Source organism: Giraffa tippelskirchi, chromosome 1 (assembly GCF_054371585.1).
Source record: "Giraffa tippelskirchi isolate mGirTip1 chromosome 1, T2T-mGirTip1v1.2.pri, whole genome shotgun sequence".
NCBI classification, from domain to species: domain Eukaryota; kingdom Metazoa; phylum Chordata; class Mammalia; order Artiodactyla; family Giraffidae; genus Giraffa; species Giraffa tippelskirchi.
Genome location: NC_137275.1, coordinates 189,253,689 through 189,275,858, shown reverse-complemented (window position 1 = coordinate 189,275,858; position 22,170 = coordinate 189,253,689). Strand labels below are relative to the sequence as shown.

General features: G+C 39.2%; 1 long non-coding RNA gene across 1 annotated transcript in view; it reads right to left on the bottom strand.

Moving 5' to 3' along the window:
• The window catches only part of LOC145515675 (uncharacterized), a 143,143-nt gene that overhangs the window by 41,877 nt on the left and 79,096 nt on the right, over window positions 1-22,170 (bottom strand). The gene's annotated exons all lie outside the window — the stretch shown is intronic.

Below are 22,170 nucleotides of genomic sequence, written 5' to 3'. Positions count from 1 at the left end.
CTGGGCTTCCCTGGTGGCTCAGATAGTATAGAGTCTGCCCTCAACCTGATTTGATACCTGGGTCAGAAAGATCCCCTGGAGAAGGGAATGGCTACTCACTCCAGTATTCTTGCCTGGAGAATTCCATGGACAGAGGAACCTGACAGGCTACTGTAGTCCATGGGATTGCAAAGAGTCGGACATGATGAGCATGCACATACATCACCTCTTTAGAAATTTCTTTTCTGTCCACCTTATCTCAAGTATCCTCCACTTTTGCTGTCCTTTTGTTTCTCTCTCTTCTTCCTTTATCTTCTTCAGGGAACATACTTATTACTATGTGGTTAGTAGTTTTATTTATTTGTCTCTCTCACTCTTACTAGTATGTAAGTTCCAAGAGAAAAGGGACTTGTTCATTGCTATATTCCCAGCATCAAGAACTATGGTTGATTCATAATATGGTTTAAGTAAAATTTAGATTGAATTAATGGATATCATATTGTTGTTGTTGTTTAGCCACTCAGTTGTATCTGACTTTTTGTGACCCCATGGACCACACTATGCCAGGCTCCTCTGTCCTTCACTATCTCCCAGAGTTTGCTCAAATTCATGTCCACTGAGTCGGTGACGCTATTGAACCATCTCTTCCTCTGTTGTCCCTTATCTTTTGCCTGCAATGGCTATCATACCTCCCAAACACTTGTTTCAAGGTTAAATATTGTAAAGCTATATTTTTTTCTTTACTTAAATGAATTAATATTGTGGGATGTTGGACTTCCCAGGCATTCCAGTGGTTAAGAGTCTGTGCTTTCCCTGGTTGGAGAACTAAGATTCCACATGCCTTGGGGTGTGGCGAAAGGAAAAAAATAATAAAAATAAAAAAAATATTGTGGGATGTTGTAGCAAAAGTTGGTTAAGTGGAAGATTTAATTGTAACTTATGGTAAACTCTGATTCTTGAGAATTAGCGTAAACCATTGTCTTTGATTATTTTATGAAAATTTTCAAACACATGCAAAATGGAGAGGATGATGAGCCACATATATTATATCCATTATGTATTTTAAATAATTATTATATTTTTGTCCCATTGGCTTAGTCTGTTTTCCTCTTCTCCTAAAGTGTTCTAAATGTACTTAAATATATATAATGGTCATTCTTTCTTCCATAGTTCAATGAATCTACAAATACAGATATTTTTTACCTAACTACAATGACATTATTCATATATAGCATAATAAGTAATAATTCTTTGGTGCCTTCTGATAGCCAAACCATAATCAGATGTCTTCAATTGTCTCAAAAATATTTTTACATTTGACTCATCTGAATGAGGATCCAATAAAGAAGTCAGCAGAGATTTAGTTGTTCAGTGTTTAAAAAATATCCAGAACGATCTCCCACCACTTTTTCCCATGATATTTACTTGTTTCAAAAGTTGGGTCAGTTGTCCTGTAGAATGTCCCTTCTGGGTTTGTCTGCTTTTCCTAGTGGTACCCTGTCACGTATCCTTCTGTCACTCATGATCCCTGTAAATGGAAGTTAGTTCTAGAGCTGGATTAGGTTCAGCTTCTGCTTTCTTGGCCAGAATACTTCATAGATGATACTGTGTGTTTTGTATTACATCACAGCAGGTCTGCTTGTTCAACCTTTACTGATGCTAAGATTGATTACTTTTTTCAATGGACGAATAAAGCTGGTGGAGGTGATGGAATTCCAGTTGAGCTATTTCAAATCCTGAAAGATGATCCTGTGAAAGTGCTACACTCAATAAGCCAGCAAATTTGGAAGACTCAGCAGTGGTCACAGGACTGGAAAAGGTCAGTTTTCATTCCAATCCCAAAGAAAGGCAATGCCAAAGAATGCCCAAACTACCACACAATTGCACTCATCTCACACGCTAGTAAAGTAATGCTCAAAATTCTCCAAGCCAGGCTTCAGCAATACGTGAACTGTGAACTTCCAGATGTTCAAGCTGGTTTTAGAAAAGGCAGAGGAACCAGAGATCAAATTGGCAACATCCTCTGGATCATCGAAAAAGCAAGAGAGTTCCAGAAAAACATCTATGTCTGCTTTATTGACCATGCCAAAGCCTTTGACTGTGTGGATCACAATAAACTGTGGAAAATTCTGAAAGAGATGGGAATACCAGACCACCTGACCTGTCTCTTGAGAAACCTGTATGCAGGTGAGGAAGCAACAGTTAGAACTGGACATGGAACAGACTGGTTCCAAATAGGAAAAGGAGTACATCAAGGCTATATATTGTCACCCTGCTTATTTAACTTATATGCAGAGTATATCATGAGAAATGCTGGGCTGGAGGAAGCAAAAGCTGGAATCAAGATTGCTAGGAGAAATATCAATAACCTCAGATATGCAGATGACACCACCCTTATGGCAGAAGGTAAAGAAGAACTAAAGAGCCTCTTGATGAAAGTGAAAGAGGAGAGTGAAAAAGTTGGCTTAAAGCTCAACATTCAGAAAACTAAGATTATGGCATCCGGTCCCATCATTTCCTGGCAAATAGATGGGGAAACAGTGGTAACAGTGGCTGACTTTATTTTTCTGGGCTCCAAAATCACTGCAGATGGTGACTGCAGCCATGCAATTAAAAGACACTTACTCCTTGGAAGGAAAGGTATGACCAACCCAGGCAGCATATTAAAAAGCAGAGACATTACTTTGTCAACAAAAGTCCATCTAGTCAAGGCTATCATTTTTCCATTGGTCATGTATGGATGTGAGAGTTGGACGGTGAAGAAAGTTGAGCACCGAAGAATTGATGCTTTTGAACTGTTGTGTTAGAGAAGACTCTTGAGAGTCCCTTGGACTGCAAGGAGACCCAACCAGTCCATCCTAAAGGAGATCAGTCCTGGGTGTTAATTGGAAGGACTGATGTTGAAGCTGAAACTCCAATACTTTGGCCACCTAATGCAAAGAGCTGACTCATTTGAAAAGACCATAATGCTGGGAAAGATTGGGGGCAGGAGGAGAAGGGGACAACAGAGGATAAGATGGTTGGATGGCATCACCGACTCAATGGACATGGGTTTGGGTGGACTCTGGGATTTGGTGATGGACAGGGAGGCCTGGCGTGCTGCGGTTCATGGTGTTGCAAAGAGTCGGACATTACTGAGCAACTGAACTGATACTGAACTGATAACTTGATATCTTATTTGTAACTTCCCCATCAAGTTCTCCTCTAATCACTTCACCCATGATGATGTTCGACTGAATCAAACATTTCATGAGGGGTTGCAAAATAATGATTTAAAAATTATTATATTTCCTCATTCATTGACTTGATATTTTTTGAAAAGAAAGATGTTTCTTTACAAGTAAAGCAATTTGATTATCATGAAATTAGGATAAATGTTAAATCCGTGTATTTTATTTCCCAGTCTTTGGATTAAGAAGTCCATGCCTTAACTTTCCTACTTGTGCCTCAAGGGCCAGGTTTTTGTTTTTGATGTTGTTTTAATTTTCCTTTTCTTTCTTTTTATCATTAAGAACTATGAGTTAAAAAAAAATTCAATGTGTTTGAATCAATTTCTTTCAGTAAATTTTTAGATGCACAAATTATCCCATTCTTAATCAAAAGGAGTCACTTCATGTTGGTTTAGGTGCCCTTTGATGATGACCCTTTTTTCTTAGTTTCATCTTTAAAAGCTTTTGTTTTTTGTCATGAAAAATCTTTCTGAACTTGAGAAAAGTTTGAATTATAGATTTTTCATGACGTCTTTTCCTTCTGGGTACACATGGAAATTTGGACTAACTGTGAACAAAATGTTGCCAAGAAGATGTCCCTCTGGATTTCTTGTAGTGACTCATCTGCACATCAGCAATAGAAGTATTAATATTTTCAATTTTTTTTTCTTCTGTGTGTTCAATGTTTTATTCAGCAGATATTTATTGAATGCTTAATATATTCTATGTACTATTCTACTTGCTGAATAAACAACAATAACCAATCAACTCAGAGCTCCCGTTGATGTGAAATTTGTACTCCAATAAGAGAGATATGAAACTAATAATATAAATAAATGAGTACATTATGTCTTAAACTGACAAATGGCAAGAGAAAATAGCAGAGAAGAGAGATAGAAAGTATGTGTATGAGAGTCAGTGAAGGGGTATTACAATTTTAGATAGTGTGGCCAGGGCAGGCTTCATTGGGAAAGTGGTATTTGGGTAAAAATGTGAAGGAAGTGAAGGAGCAAACCACATCGAAACCCAGGAGAAGAACATTCAGCCACAGTAACATGCACAGAGGTTCTACAGTAGGAACATGCCCAGTGTCTCCAAGGACTGGCAAGACCAGTGTGGCTGGAACACAAGATGTAAGTGGAAGCAGCCAGAGAGGTCAAGAGTGATGATGTGAGCAGACTACGTAAAGCCTTTGGGTGGTCATGAGAGTATGTTTTTTGCTGATCTCCCACTACAGAGTGTCATTGGTCAAAGGCTCCAGTGGCTGTGTGCTCAAACCCACTGATGTTTCCTAGGGCTGCTTCCTTAGATGGCCAATACCCTTATGTCCATTTCTTGGAGAAAATGAGGACTTGTGATGATGGACATTGGCCAATGAACTTGTCAAAATTTCTTTAAACTGAAGTCTAGGGTGCTTCCATTATATCTTCCTTCCATTTCTCCATTCCTTCCTTAGAGAAGTAATTGCTTCTTGGTCTGATGGGTCTCTCAAATCTCTCTAGCTCCCTTCCCATTCTCTCTCACAAATATTTCCCCCAACAAAATTTTGCACTTTTTTTCAAGATTATTTTTTATTGTGGACTAATATACAAATCACAAAATTTATCATTTTGAACATTTTAAAGTATTCAGTTCAGTGCCATCAAGTTGTGCAATATAGTTGGGCAACCATCACCACTGTCTACCTACAGAACTTTTTTCATCTTCCTACACTGAAATTACACACATGTTAGAAAATACCCTAGGCTTTCCTGGCGGCTCAGTGGTAAAGAATCTGTGCCAGTGCAGGAGATGCAAGAGACTCAGGGTTTGATCCCTGGGTTGAGAAGATCCCCTGGAGGAGGAAATAGCTACCCTCTCCAGTATTCTTGCTTGGAAAATTCCATGGACAGGGAAGCCTGGTGGGCTACAGGCTATGGGGTTGTAAAGAGTTACACATGACTGAGCACACAAATAGGATAGATAGATAAGTAATGTCCTATTCTCTACTCCCCCTAGGCACTGGCAATCACAATTCTACTTTTTATTTCTTCAGATTTGACAACTCTAGGTATCTCACATAAGAGTAATTATAAAGTACTTGTGTTTTTGTAAGTGGCTTATTTCACTTAACATAATGCTTTCATGGTTCATCCATGTTGTAGCCTGTGTAAGAATTTCATTATTTTCTAAGGGTTGAATCATATTCTATTGTGTATGAACACCATGTTTTGTTTACCCATTTACCCATTGATGGATACTTGGGTTTCTTCCACTTTTTGGCTATTGTGAAAAATGCTTCTGTAAGTATAAATGTACAATCTATTTATGTGAATGTCTGTTCAAGTCCCTGCTTTGAATTCTTTTGAGTATATACCTGGAAATAGAATTGCTGGATAACATGGTAAATCTATTTTTATGTTTTGAGTAATAACCAAACTGTTTTCCATAAGGATTGTACTGTTTTACATTTTCAGCAGTAGCACATAAGTATTCCAATTTCATGACATCCTCATCAACACCTGTTATTTTCTATTCTTTTTTTTTGATAATAGTTATCTTGTGTTCAGTTGCTCAGTTCAGTTCAGTTCAGTCGCTCAGTCGTGTCCGACTCTTTGTGACCCCATGAATTGCAGTACGCCAGGCCTCTCTGTACATCACCAACTCCTGGAGTCTACCCAAACCCATGTCCATCGAGTTGGTGATGCCATCCAACCATCTCATCCTCTGTCGTCCCCCTCTCCTCCTGCCCCCAATCCTACCCAGCATTAGGGTCTTTTCCAATGAGTAAACTCTTCGCATGAGGTGGCCAAAGTATTGGAGTTTCAGCTTCAACGTCAATCCTTCCAATGAACACCCAGGATTGATCTCTTTTAGGATGGATTGATTGGATCTCCTTGCAGTCTAAGGGACTCTCAAGAGTCTTCTCCAACACCACAGTTCAAAAGCATCAATTCTGCGGCGCTCAGCTTTCTTTATAGTCCAACTCTCACATCCATACATGACCACTGGAAAAACCAAAGCCTTGACTAGACGGACTTTTGTTGGCAAAGTAATGTCTCTGCTTTTAAATATGCTATCTAGTTTGGCCATAACCTTCCTTCCAAGGAGTAAGCGTCTTTTAATTTCATGGCTGCAATCACCATCAGCAGTGATTTTGGAGCCCAAAAAAATAAAGTCTGACACTGTTTCCACTGTTTCCCCATCTATTTCCCCTCAGTTGTGTCCAACTGTTTGTGACCTTTTGAACTATAGCCTGCCAGACTCCTCTGTCCATGGAATTATCCTGGTAAGAATACTGGAGTGGGTTGCCATTTCCTCCTCCAGGGGATCTTCCCAACCCAGAGATCGAACCCACATGTCCTGTGTCTCCTGCATTGCAGGCAGATTCTTTACCCACTGACTCATCAGGGAAGCAATAGTTATCTTAATGGGTGCAAATTAATATCTCACTGTGATTTAGATTTCTATTCCCCTATGATTAGAGATACCGAGAATCTTTTTAGAAGCTTATTGGCAATCTGTATATTTTCTTTGGAGAAATGCTTATTCAGATCTTTTGTCTATTTTTCAATAGGGCTTTGTTGTTGTTGCTGTTGTTGAATTTTAGGAGTTTTTTACATATTGTGGGTATCAATCCCTTACCAGATATATGATTTGCCAATATCTTCTTCCTTTCCATGGATTGGTTTTGGTTTCATTCTATTGACAGTGTCTTTTGAAGTACAAAAGTTTTTTATTTTGATGAAGTCAAATTCATTTATTTTTTCCTAGTTTATGCTTTTGCTGTCATATTCATGAAACCATTGCCAAAGTCAATGTCATGAATCTTTCCTTTCATATTTTCTTCTAAGAGTTGTATAGTTTTAGATCTTTAACTCATTCTGAGTTATTTTTTGTATATGGTGTAAGGTAAGGGTTCAGCTTTTTTTCTGGCATATGTATATCCCGTTTTCCCAACACTTTTTGTTGAAAATCCTGTCCTTTCCTCCATTGAATAATCTTGACATTCTTATCAAGAATTATTTGAATTCATATATGGCAATTTGTTTCTGGACTCTCTATTCTATTCCTTTAGTTTATGAGGCTATCTTTATGATAGAACCATACTGTTTTGACTACTGTAGCCCTGTAATAAATTTTGAAATCAGGTAATGTAAGATCTCCAACTTTGTTTTTCTTTCTCAAGCTTGTTTTGGCTATGGGCCAGTTAAAATTTCATATAAATTTTAAGATGGAGTTTTCTATTTCTGCAAAAACATCATTGAGATTTTGATAGGGCTCACATTAAATGTGTAGATCACCTTAGATAGTATGGACAATAATGTCTTCCGATCCATGAACGTGAGAGGTCTTTGCACTGACTGGCGCCTCATTAATTTTTTTCAGCAGCCTTTTATAGTTTCAGTACACAGATCTTTCACATTGTATTATTCAGTATTCTACCCCCCCCCCCATGTATAGAGAGATCGATATCAATAGATAGATAAACACACACAGAACTCAGCTCAAACAATGATGGAGGCTGGCAAGTCCCAAGGTCTGCAGAGTGAGTTAGAAATCTGGAGACTCAGGAGAGCCAGTGGCTTAGTTCTTACTTAAATCCAAAAGTTTAAGAACCAGTACTGAAGATGGCTTAGTCCAGTCCAAAAGTTGTAAGCTTTAGACTCAGGAATAGCAGATGTTTCAGTTCAAATTTGGAGGAAGGGAAAAAAGTTAATGTCTCAGTTTGAAAGAAGCAGGAAGAATTCTTTCTTACTTACTGGTTAGTGGGCCTTTTTATTCTCTTCAGGCCTTCAACTGATTGGATGAGGTCCACCCACATTAAGGAAGGGAATCTGCTTTACTAAGTCCACTGATTCAAATGTTTATTCACCCAGAAACACTACCATATACACACTCAGAATCATGTTTGACCAAATATCTGGGCCCCTTGTGACCTACTCAAGTTGACACATAAAGTGAACGAACCATCACGAAGGACTTCTTGGTGGTCCAGTGGCTAAGATTCCCAATGCAGGGGGCCTAGGTTCAAAGCTTGGTCAGGGAACTAGAGTGCATATGCTGCAACTAAGATCCTGCATGCTGTAACTAAGACCTGATGCAGCCAAAAAAAATCCTTCTTAAAAAAAAGTTAACCATCACCTTATATGTACATATGTGCACATGTCTATACATTGCTTACAATTAACGTAACTGTTACCTAGAATATTTTTCTAGAACACATGACTTGCTCTGAAAGAAAGGGCTTGCAAAGTGAAGTGGATTCACATAGCTGAATGACTTTATGAACTTAAGAGAAATGAGGATGTACATACAGCAAGAGCTAACCTCCAGAGTTAACTTTTCGCCTAACTGTTCTGTATCAAATGATCAGATTAATCACATATTGTAGACTTCTAAATAATCTAAATTCCCTTTCTAACTTATTTGCATGCAACAACTTTTTCTCTAGTGTAGAGTTTTGTGATCTATGATATGGTACATGAAAGGATTTAAGGAAGAAATAAACAGTGGTCAACTGGGGATCTGGGTGTGTGTCCCACTGTGGATCTTTTGAGGTAGAAATACAGTTTAGGTTTGTGACGGCCACATGGGAAACTGCAGCAGAACTCTAATTAGAGATTATTCTCTCTATTTCATAAATGAGAAATCAAGTTGTATAAATTTTCCAAAGGCTATTCTACAAGTCAGTGATAGAGGCAAGGATATGATTTAGCAGTTAGACAAATACTCCACTGCAGTCCATACTCTTTCCGGGTTTTGATTTAACGACTTTGACCTCATGTTCAATGAAAGATCCTAGCTTAGCAAATAACTCTGCAGAAACCATTTCATGATGCCAATTAAGTTTTTCCTGGCTGCCTTTTTGTCCTCTTTCTTTTATTAATATAGCTTCTACACCGATTGCTTTAAAGAGGTTCATTCAGGTTGTATATAGCTGCTCCAGGTGTTACACAGCTGTCAAAACTTAGAAGCTATAAGTTCTTAGGGAGCATACTGTGGCTTGCTTTCTGCTGAGAAACACCTAGAACCAAGATGCCTATATTCCATGTTCTGTCAATAACATTTTTTCCCTATTTTGAAAGCAGTATGTTCGTCATTGTAGAAAATGATAAAAGCAAAGATAATAGAAAATTACTTGTAATCCTCCAAACAGATACCACTGTTAAAATTTTCCAGTCTTTTATTCTACGCTTATTTTAAACATGTATTGGCAAAATGCGTGTATGCACACATGTGCACACACACTACAATAATGCACTGTTCTCTACATACTCATTGTTTTTGCTGTGGAATAATTCATGTTTAAAAATAGATTTAAATAGATATGCAAAGAGCATTTCAGATAATTAAATAGCTATAATAACTTACCAAAAAATTTTAAACATTTTTTTGTAATTGTCTTTGCAATGTAGACAATATATTGTATAACTTTGGGGTTTTGACAGAAAACAGATTGAATTTTATTATCTGAAAAAGTATAGATTTTATACGGTGACAATCATGACTTCACTCACTCATTCAAAAAATGTTTACTGCACATGAGGTGCGTGCAAGACAAGGTGAGAATGAAACAGAGTGAAATTTTCTTCAACAATCTAGTAACTACCCTAACACTCAGTGTTAAAGATCTTTCTTTTCTATTTTTATTGATATGTAATATATTTTAGGGATTCCCTGGTGGCTCAAATAGTAAAGAATCTGCCTGCAATGCAGGAGATTTGGGTTCAATCCCTGGCTTGGCAAGATCCCCTGGAGAAGGGAATGGCTACCCACTCCAGTATTCTTGCCTGGAGAATTCCATGGACAGAGAAGCCTGGGGGGCTACAGTCCACTGGGTCACAAAAGTCAGTCACAACCGAGTGACTAACACTATAACAACAACAACACATTTTAACTTAATGTGTTCATTACACAAACTTTCATTTTTTAAAACTGAGATATAATTGACCTATAACATTGTATTAGTTTTGGGTGTACAGCATAAAGATGTGGTTACATGTATACATTGCTTAATGTTACTCTTTAGTTAACATCCACACCATATGCAGTTACATTTTTGTGCCTGTATAGTGAGCATTGAGTGGGGGTAAGGGTAGAGTGGGGTGAATGGGGAAATTAGGACTGACATATGTACACTACCGTATGTAAAACAGATTGCTAGTGGGAACATGCTGTATAGCACAAGGAGCTCAGCTCGGTGCTCTGTGATGACTTAGATGGGTAGGATGGCGGGGTGCGGGAGGGAGGGGATATGTATACACATATAGCTGAGTCACTTTGTTGTACAGCAGAAACTAACACAAAATTGTAAAGCAACTAGGTTCTACTTAAGAAAACAGAACTACTCCCATAGCATCTTTCAAATATACAATACAATAATATTAACTATAATCACCATGCTGTATATTATAATGCTCAGGACTTATTTACTGTATAACTGACAATTTGTACCTTTTGGCCACCTTCACTAATTTTGCTTCCCACCTCCATTTTCCCCCTGCCTCTGGCAACCACCAGTCTGTTTTCTATACATATAAATTCAATCTTTTTTTTTAAATTCCACATATAACTGGGATCTTACATATAGTTATTTCTTACCAAACTTTTCACTAGATTGTAAGCTGCCTGATACAGAGACATTTTCTATTTTATTCACTATTATTCTGTGTCGTCTGTCAATGATTAGCATTTAATATATGCCCAATAAGTGTTGGTTGAATGGATAAATCGATGAATAAAACTTGTTTTTACTTAATATAAAGTTGACCTTTCCCCATATTATTCATGATTCTATTACAACATCTCTTTAAAAGTTTTAAAGGTACAAGTTACATACAAAAAACTTTCTGTATTTTAAGTATACATCTCAATAAATGTTTACATGTTTGTCATCTATTAGCCCCAGCCTAATCTGTATGCTGAAAGAAGAGAAGTGAAAAGCAAGGGAGAAAGGGAAAGGTACATCCAACTAAATGCAGAGTTCCAAAGAATAGCATGGATAGACAAGAAGACCTTCCTCAATGAACAGTGCATAAGACCAGAAGAAAACAACAGGAGAGTAAAGACTAGAGATCTCTTCATGAAAATTGGAAATATCAAGGGAACATTTTGCCCAAAGATGGGCACAAAAAAAGATGGAAATGGTAGAGACCTAATAGACGCTGAAGAGATCAAGAAAAGGTGGAAAGAATACATGGAAGAAGTGTACAAAAAAGATCTTAATGAACCTGATAACTATGATGGTGTGGTTAGTCATCTAGAGGTAGACATTCTGGAGTGCAAAGTCAAGTGGGCCTTAGGAAGCACTGCTGTTAATAAAGCCAGTGGATGTGATGGAATTCCAGTAGAACTATTCAAAACCCTAAAAGATGATGCCATCAAGGTTTTACATTCAATATGTCAGCAAATCTGGAAGACCCCACAGTGGCCACAGGACTGGAATAGATCAATCCTCATCCCAATTCCTAAGAAGGTAGTACTAAAGAATGTGCTAACCATCAGACAAATGCACTCATCTCCCATGCTAGTAAGGTCATGCTTAAAATCTTGCATGCTAGGCTTCAGCGTTATGCAAATCAAGAACTTACAAATGTCCAAGCTGGGTTTAGAAAAAGAAGAGGAAGAGGAGATCAAATTGCCAACATTCGCTGGATCATAAAGAAAGCAAGGGAATTCCAGAAAAACACCTACCTCTGTTTCATCAACTATGCTAAAGCCTTTGACTGTGTGGATCATAAAAGACTGTGGAAAGCTCTTAAAGAGATGAGAATACCAGACCATCTTACCCATCTCCTGAGAAACCTGTATGTGAGTCAAGAAGCAACAGTTCCCTGTATGGAACAACTGATTGGTTCAAGATTGAGAAAGGAGTACGACAGGGCTGTCTGCTGTCACCCTGTTTGTTTAACCTATACACTGGACACATCATGAGAAATGCCAGGCTGGATGAATTACAAGTTGGAATCAAGATAGGCGGGAGAAACATCAACAACCTCAGATACACAGATGATATCACTCTAATGGCAGAAAGCAAAGAGGAACTAAAGAGCCTCTTGATGAGGGTGAAGGAGGAGAGTGAAAGAGCCAGCTTAAAACTAATTATTTAAAAAACTAAGATCGTGGCATCCAGCCCCATTACTGCATGGCAAATAGAGAGGGAAAAGGTAGAAGTAGTGACAGATTTCCTCTTCTTGGGCTCTAAAATCACTGTGGATGGTGACTACAGCCATGAAATCAGAAGACAATTGCATCTTGGCAGGAAAGCTGTGACAAACCTAGACAGTGTGTTGAAAAGCAGAGACATTACTTTGCTGACAAAGGTCCATATAGTCAAGGCTATGGCCTTCCCAGTGGTTGTGTATGGTTGTGAGAGCTGGACCGTAAAGAAGTCAGAACAACAAAGAATTGATGCTTTTGAACTGTGGTGCTGGAGAAGACTCCTGAGAGTCCCTTGGATAGCAAGGAGATCAAACTAGTCAGTCTGAAGGGAAATCGACCCTGAATACGCATTGGAAGGACTGATGCTCCAGTATTTTGGTCATCTGATGCGAACCACTGACTCACTGGACAAGTCCCTGATGCTGGGAGAGACTGAGGGCAGAAGGAGAAGAGGGCATCAGAGGATGAGATGGCTGGATGGACATGAATTTGGGCAAACTTTGGGAGATAGTGAAGGACAGGGAGGCCTGGTGTGCTGAAGTCCATGGAGTCACAAAGAGTCAGACACGATTGGGCACCTGAACATCAACAACAATAACAATCAGTATTCAGAATATTCCGTCAGTGTACAGGTTTCCTTAGATCACTTCCTTTTCAATATTTCCCTTCAGATACTTCTATTCTGACTTTTAGCACCATAGATTATTTCAGCCTTTTCTTGAACTTTGCATAAGTGGAATAATTTTTTAAAAAGTACTCTTTTGGGGACTTCCTTGGTGATCCAGTGGTTAAGACTGTGTGCTTCCACTGAAGGGGCCACAGGTTCGATCCCTGTTGAGAAATTAAGATCCCATATGCCTTGCAGTATGGCCAAAAAGTACTCTTTTGGATCTGCATTTCATTCAACATAATTTTATTAAAAGATTTATCCACTTATCAATGGTTCATTCCTTTTTTTTGTTGCCACATAGTATTTTGCTATATAAATACACCATAATTTATCCATTCATCTGTTGACAGACCCTTGGGTTACTTCCGTTGGGTAGCTATTATGATTAAGGTGGCTGTGAACATTTTTGTATAAGTCTCTTTGTGCCAATATGTTTTCATTTCTCTTGAGTACCAAGGCATGAATCATGGGATAAATGTATATTTAGTTTTACTAGCCAAGGTTGAAGCAATTGATATTCCCACCAGGGGTGTATGAAAATCAATTTCTTTCACTAACAATGGGCATTCTGGGTCTTTTTAATTTAACCATTTTGGTAGATATATGCTGATATAACCGTGGTTTAAATGTGTATGTACCTGATGAGTAATGGTGTTGAGCATCTTTCATATATGCTTACCAGCTGTTGGATAGACTCTTTTATGAAATGCTGATTTCACAAAGGGATGTCTTTTGATGAATAGAAGATTTTAACTACAATAAAGTCCAATTTATCACTTCTTTTTCTTTTGTGGTTAAAGCTTTTGGTATCCTACTTAAGGAAGTTTTACCTACCATAAACTCAGGAAGTTATTTGTTTATGTCTTCTTCTGGAAGCTTGATAATTTTACCTCGACCTTTACAGCTATGATCCCCTAGAAACTAATTTTGTCCATGATGTGAGCTAGAGTTTGAAGTTCATTCTCCCATACAAATATTCAATTGTTCTAACACCATTCATTGACAAGGTCATTCTTTCCCCCAATGAATTTTACTAATGCCTCTGTTGGTTGTGTCTGTGTAAGTCTATTTCTGGACTCTATTTTCTGTTCTGTTGGTCTGCTGGTCTACCTTTGCACCATTACAGCACTGCCTTTAATAGTCGCAAAGCTTTGTTTTTCCCATTTCTAGATATTTAGTTTGTTACCATATTTTCTCTGGTAAAAACATGAATGTCCCCAGAAATAAGTTTTCTGCAAATCCATGAATTTTTCCTAGAGTAAATTACAGAACTAGAATTGTTGACTCTAAGGAATGTACATAGTTTTAAAGTGTTTTCTATGTACTTTAAAAGTGTTATCCAGCAATATGTCAAGTTAAGCTCTGACCAGTATTACACCAGCTGCTGCTGCTAAGTCACTTCAGTCATGTCCAACTCTGTGCGACCCCATAGTCGGCAGCCCATCAGGCTCCTCCGTCCATGGGATTCTCCAGGCAAGAATACTGGAGTGGGTTGCCATATCCTTCTCCAATGCATGCATGCATGCTAAGTCACTTCAGTCATCTCCAACTCTGTGCGACCCTATGGACAGCAGCCCACAAGGCTCCTCTGTCCACAGGATTCTCTAGGCAAGAATACTGGGAGTCGGTTGCCATTTCCTTCTCCAGTATTATACTAGAGTGCACCTTTATACCAATGTTCATACATTTCTTAAATTATCTGTCAGTTTATAGTTAGACTGAGACCAAAACTTTTCTCAGATTTTTTTGTTTTTGTTTGATTTGGTTTGGTTTATTTGTTGTTGAGCAAAGGGTGGATTTAAAAAAATTCAAAGGCCATTTGGTTTCTGCTTTTGTAAATTATGCATACCTGTATCTTTTCTATTTTCCACTTGGATGTTTACCTCTGTATATGTTAGAAAGTATTTTTTGAACATTTACTAAATTAACATTTTTCTGTCATATTTGTTGAAAATATTTTCTAGTTTTTAAAAACATTTTTGGGTAATTCTTTAACTTACAGGGTACATTTTTGTTTTCTATTTTTCCACATAATTAATATTTTAATTATAAATTTGCAATATCTAATTATAAAATTCTTTTTCATACTGAATGATCTATCTACAATATACTTTTTTCTATGGATTTTAGAATTTTATGAAAATTTCTAAGAAATTATAAATCTTTTTTGAGTTCAAATTTACTGGCATAACATTTCATATTATTATTGTTTCATACTGTAGAAAGATCTCTATTCTACCTAGACTTCCACTCTTTCATTTCTGGTTGCTTATTTTATAGCCTCTATTTTTTCTGTAAGTCTTATAATTTTTTCTATTTCATCTTTTCAAAGAACCAGCTTTTCTTATATTCTTTTTGCTTCTTTATTTTCTTGTCTTGTCTTTATTATTTTCCTTCTACTGCCTTAGGATGTATACTTACCCATTTCAATATCCTTTTATTTTTCATTTTCAGTGTTCTTAATCATATCATTTGCCATATAAAGTGACTTTCACTCTTTTGCCATATAAGGTAATATTCACAGGCTCTAATCATAACCAACTGTGGAAAATTCTGAAAGAGATGGGAATATAAGACCACCTGACCTGCCTCTTGAGAAATCTTTATGCAGGTCAGTAAACAACAGTTAAAACTGAACATGGAACAACAGACTGGTTCCAAATAGGAAAAGGAGTACATCAAGGCTGTATATTGTCATCCTGCTTATTTAACTTATATACAGAGTACACCATGAGAAACGCTGGGCTGGATGAAGCACAAGCTGGAATCAAAATTGCCGGGAGAAATATCAATAACCTCAGATATACAGATGACATCACCCTTATGGCAGAAAATGAAGAAGAGCTAAAGAGTCTCTTGATGAAAGTGAAAGAGGAAAGTGAAAAAGTTGGCTTAAAGCACAACATTCAGAAAACTAAGATGGTGGCATCTGGTCCCATCACTTCACGGCAAATAGATGGGGAAACAGTGGCAGACTTCATTTTTTTAGGCTCCAAAATCACTGCAGTTGGTGACTGTAGCCATGAAATTAAAAGACGCTTACTCCTTGGAAGGAAGGTTATGACCAACCTAGATAGCATATTTAAAAGCAGAGACATTACTCTGCCAACAAAGGTCTGTCTAGTCAAGGCTATGGTTTTTCCAGTAGTCATGTATGGATGTGAGAGTTGGACTACAAAGAAAGCTGAGCACCGAAGAATTGATGCTTTTGAATTGTGGTGTTGGAGAAGACTGTTGAGAGTCCCTTGGACTGCAAGGAGATCCAACCAGTCCATTCTAAAGGAGGTCAGTCCTGGGTGTTCATCGGAAGGACTGATGTTGAAGCTAAAACTCCAATACTTTGGCCACCTCATGCGAAGAACTGACTCATTTGAAAAGACCCTGATGCTGGGAAAGATTGAAGGTGGGAGGAGAAGGGGACGACAGAGGATGAGATGGTTGGATGGCATCACCGACTCAATGGACATGGGTTTGAGTAAGCTCTGGGAGTTGGTGATGGACAGGGAAGCCTGGCATGCTGCAGTCCATGGGGTTGCAAAGAGTTGGACACAACTGAGTGACTGAACTGAACTGAATGATTGGGATATGAACATCTCTCTTTTCGAAAAAATAGATATTTATTTATTTAGCTGTGCTGGGTCTTAGTCACCACACTTGAGATCTTCAATCTTTGTTGTGGTATGTGAACTCTTAGTTGGGATTTGTGGGGCCTGTTTCCCTGACCAGGGATCGAACCTGGGTACGTCGGGAGCACAAAGCCTTAGCCACTGGACTATAAGAGAAGTCCCTGGACATATCTTTTTGAGGGTCACTATGTATCCCACTATGCTACCTGACATAGACTAGTTGGAGTTGCTGTGTATCAAAATAATTAATTTTTTAACATTTCAAATTACGGATGAAAGTATCAAAGTTACCTGCTCTCTTCAGATTACTTATATACATATTAATTTGGTGAGATGCAGGTAGTTCCTATTCTACCCTGCCCCTCCGCATGCTGCTCCTGTCCCCTCCCAACTTTCGCTCATGGCAGTGGAATGCTATCTTTAATATTTGTCCTCGTTCTAATGAATAAAACTCTCAGAGATACACAAATCATGTGTTGATCAAAGTGTCACTTGCCGTATCAGTAAACAAAGAATGTTATGTCCATCAAACCATCAGCCACTGCAGCCGTCCCTTCTTCCCACCCTCCTCCACTGTGCACCAGGAGGGAATTCAGGTGGAGAAAAGCAGGATACTGGCCCTACATAGTTAAGGTGCACACCAAAGGAATGATTTCAATGAGTCCAGACTCTTGCATCTTCCTGTACAAAGAAAAGTGTTAAATTCATTAACGTAAGATGTCTTTTTTATTTAATTAACAGTAATCTTTTGAAGTTCCAGCTATTTGGTTTCTGTTACAAAAACTCCTATATATCCTGGTTCCTCCCTTATCTTCAAAACAGACCCTCAGAGCTAAAAGGCTGTCTTCAGGGAATAAGTCCTTAGCCAGTCTGCCAAATAAAGCATCGTTCTCAACTTTTAGGTTGTGCATTGTTTTTCAGTGGACACATGTCAATATTTCTCAGCATCATTCATGTAAATAAAAATTGTTCCTTTGCTGTTGTGCAAAATAATTGCATATAATTTATAGTTCAAGCTAGGGATGTTTTGTTTGCTTTTTTTGTTTGTTTTTTAACTACACTGTGTGGCATATGGGATCATAGTTCCTTGACCAGGGATCAAACCCACACCCCTGCATTGGAGGCACAGAGTCTTAACCATTGTACCACCAGGGAAGTCTCTTGTTTGCTTTGTTTTACCTGATTTCCATTTCCACAGACTAGCTAGGCCTGACCATCACAGAGGAGAGTGGCAGCTCTCTGGAGAATGTAGACATGCAGTGCAGAATGTTAGTGGTTGAGAGGATCCTAGCTTTCATCCCCTCCAATCTCTTCAACTTAGAAGTGCACAGCTAAAGTCCAGAGAAGATAAAGAATGTGGCCATGGTCATGGGTACTGGTGGAGGAAATGAAAAGAGAGTGTTGACTGTTTATCCCTCAGGATGTTTCCTTCATCTGCTGACTCAGAGTTGAAAGTGAGCCTGCTAATGTCCTAGGATAGGGAGCTTTAATATAAATATGTGCAGCAGAATAAATAATGAATATTATTTTCTTTGCTAGAAGTAAACTGTGATGTAAGGGAGGGCCAGGAAGAGGTAATGGCCCCCAGTGAAGGGCTGAGTTAAAGGAAAGCAAACGTATGTGTCCTTGGGTTCTAATTTTCCTTATTGGAGTATAATTGCTTTATAATGCTGTGTTTCTGCTGTATAACAAAGTGAATCAGCTATATGTATACATACATCCCCTCCCTTTTAAGCGTTTCTCCCCCTTCATCCCACAGGTCAACACAGATCACTGAGCTGAACTCCCTGTGTTATACAGAAGCTTCCCACTAGCTATCTATTGTGCACATGGTAGTGTGTATATATGGGCTTCCCTGGTAGCTCAGCTGGTAAAGAATAGTCTGCAATGCAGGAGACCCCTGTTTGACTCCTGGGTCAGGAAGATACCCTGGAGAAGGGACAGGCTACTCTAGTATTCTTGGGCTTCCCTGGTGGCTCAGACTGTAAAGAACCTGCCTGCAATGCGGGAGTCCTGGGTTCGATCCCTGAGTTGGGAAGATCCCCTGGAGGAGGGCATGGAAACCCACTCTAGTATTCTTTCCTGGAGAATCCCCATGGACAGAGGAACCTGGCAGGCTATAGTCCATGCGGTTGCAAAGAGTCAGATATGACTGAGTGACTAAGCACAGCACATAGCACAGTGTGTATATGTCAATATTAATCTCCGAGTTTGTCCCACCCTCCTGTTCCGCCCACCCCTGTATCCACATGTCACCTCTACATCTGCGTCTCTATTCTTGCCCTGCACATAGGTTCATTTGTACCATTTCTCCAGATTCCACATATAAGCAATATTATATTTTTTTCTTTCTGACTTACTTTACTCAGTATGACAGACTCTAGGTCCACCTACATCTCTACAAATGAGCCAACTGGGTTCTCATTTTTGCATCAGACTAGCACTGGGAAGAATGGGGATGATTTCCAAGAGCAAAGGAAGAGAAACTGGCTCTATGCCAATTCATTTGGCCAAATGGAATTCGGAGAGCATGATGTATTTTTTGAAAATGCTTGGCAGGTGGTTATTGAAGATCTCCTGGGATGCTAGTCAATCTAGGCTCAAAACCCTGTATAGATCTGTCTGGTCAAGATGATAAAGAAGGTTAATGACTATTTGCTCCTCCATGACTGGCTGTCTGAAAGGTGTTACCATTCCCTGAAAGATTTGTGAGGCCTTCTGTACTGATGCTGTAGGACCTGCATAAACTTGGTTGCTGATGTCAGGCCAAGTTTGCATACATAGACAAATCTTAAAAAGCTATCTTCCTGCCTGCAAGAAAAATGACTTTTGACATGTTTCCCAAAAGCTAAAGTTTGTTTGCTTTTCTAGGACTTAAAATCAAGGCTTTTTCCTCCCCTGGGGCAGCTGACTAAGGGTGTTCATGGAAGTGAATTGGTTAGTTCAGTGTAGGCCAGCAAAACATGAACTTAAGAAAAATATGAGTTCTTGGCCTTAAGAAGGATAGCACCAGATGTTTGCAAATCTCAAGAGCAGAAGCAAGTCAACTCTCCCTTTTGGGTGAATGGAGGAAAACCTGTAATCTCTTAGTTTCCATATGTGCATCACCAATTCAAGATACACTGTATGGCAAGAGAGGTTCTGGCCCAGGTTGGGAGACTCTGAGCCCATCTCTCAGCATCAGTATCAGTATCAGCAAAAATAGAGAAGAGGTAGCTCCCCAAAGAAAAGAAGAGCTGCTTAGCGGGTGAAAATAGCCCATGTCTCCCTGAAAAGTAAGGGAAGAAAGTCTCTCTTTTGGATGTCTCGGAAGAGAGAACATGCTTAATGTAAAATGAGAGTGGCATGGGAGAAACAGCAATGGAGTGGGAATTCTGGGACCCAGATCCACCATTCCTGACTCCCTGAGACATTCAGGGAAAGTGGGGGACCCTATGCCTGTACTTGGAGGCTCTGTGATTTTATCTCCTTGGTTTATCTGCTGAACTGCCCTGAGGTTCAGAGGAAGAAATGGATGTGAGAGTGTTTTGCAGACTTCAAAGCACTTGTGAAAGCAGGGACCCATACCAAGAGCCTCAGACAGCAACATACAAAGCTTGACACATGAATTGACAGGCTCACAAATCCAAGTTCACAGTGAACAATTTTGTGCCAGAGGGTGAAGAAAACCACATAAAATTCCCCTAGAGATGGTTTATCAACTACTTTGAAACGGGAGGCTTAATATCGTCCCTGTGTTGGGCTCATTCCATGTTTTTCCTTCCCAGGAATCTAACTCCTTGCTCAGGGATTTCTCTGGTGGTCCAGTGGCTAAGACTCTACACTCTCAATGCAGGGGACCCAGGTTCAATCTCTGTTCAGGAAACTAGATCCCACCTGCCACAACTAAGAGTTTGTACACTGCAGCTAAAGATCCTACAAACTGCAATGAAGATAGAAGCTCAGCATGCTGCAACTAAGACCCGATACAGCCAAAAAGAAAACCAAAAAACAAAACTCTCTTCAAAAATTTTTTTACATTAAAGTAAAAAAGAAACCATAAAAAAACAATTCTTTGCTCAACTCTGGGACTGTTTGGAATGGAATGCTACTGTATTATATATCAGATACCATATTTAATCCTTGATGGAAAGGAGGAAATGACTTGTCCAAGTATGATTGTTGCTCCTTTGTCTCTGCCTTCTGAATGATATCATGTTTTCCAGATTACTTCTAGCTTCTTACTTTGCAAAAATGCTTTTAAAACAATCTTTTAGAAAAATTTTATTTATTTATTTATTTTTGGTTTGCTGGGTCTTTCTTGCTGCTTGGGCTTTTCTCTAGTTGCAATGCTCGGGCTTCTCTTATGGAGAACGGGTTCTAGGGTGCAAGGGCTTCAGTAGTTGCAGCACGAGAGCTCAATAACTGCTGCTGCCTGGCTCTAGAGCTGACTCAATAGTTGTGGTGCATGGGCTTAGCTGTTCTGTGGCAAGTGGGATCTTCCCAGACCAGAGATTGAACCTGGGTCTCCTGCATTGGCAGGTGGATTCTTTACCACTGAGCCACCAGTGAAACCCATTTTCAAGCATTCTTGAGTGATTTCTTTCAGCAGCATTCTGAGGTGTGTCCCTGGGATTCTTTGAGGAGCTCAGAGTTGAAGAATTTAGCCACAGGGCAGCTGAGGCTGTGTCTATAGACCTCACAAATAAGGAGCCACAAGAGGGAGACCAGGGCTTTATTGCAGAACTGCTGATGTGGCCACTTTCTCTTGCCCTAAACTTCCTGTCAGGTTTATGGCAATCGTTATAAAAGAGCACTCGAGAGACAAGTATTTTAAAGTAATATTTTAACTTAGTTATTGAAATTTCAGATAAGCTCCAGGGGGATGACTGGTTTGGGAGCCTATTATAGCAAGTCAGCAAAAATATCTCGTAAATGATACAGTACGGCTAGCTTAACATGATCCATGAAGACACAAGGTTTGGCATGAATCATATATAATACAGCCTCTTCCATGGGGATTCAATTTCCTATAGGGCCTTATTATAATGTGACTTTACAGAGCTATGGTCTTAAGATATAGTAGAATACTTTATCACATAGGACTGCCCAGTCATGATTCAGAAGTGGTGTCAGAATCATTTGCAATGGCAAGACCATCAGATAGCATGAGAGGCCAGAATGTGAGAATGAAAAAAGCCCTGAGCAGATAGGAAAGCAAGTCAAAGCCAGATTCCAGAGGTCAGAGGGGAACAGTGGGTCAGGAACTAGGGAGGTGGCAAATGAGAACAGAAGACATAGACAATGAGAAGCCCCAGTAGTCAGTTGGGCAGAAGGATAGCCATGAAACCAAGGGAGTGAGGCAAAGCAAGTCAGAGGGAAAGGTCAGCATTGTCATGGCACACTGGGATCTGTTTCGTGCGTATGTGTGTGCTCAGTTGTATCCAACTCTTTGCCACCCTATGGACTGTAGCCTACCAGACTCCTCTGTCCATGGGATTTTCCAGGCAAGAAAACTGGAGTGGGTTGCCATTTCCTTCTCCAGGGGATCTTCCCAAGCCAG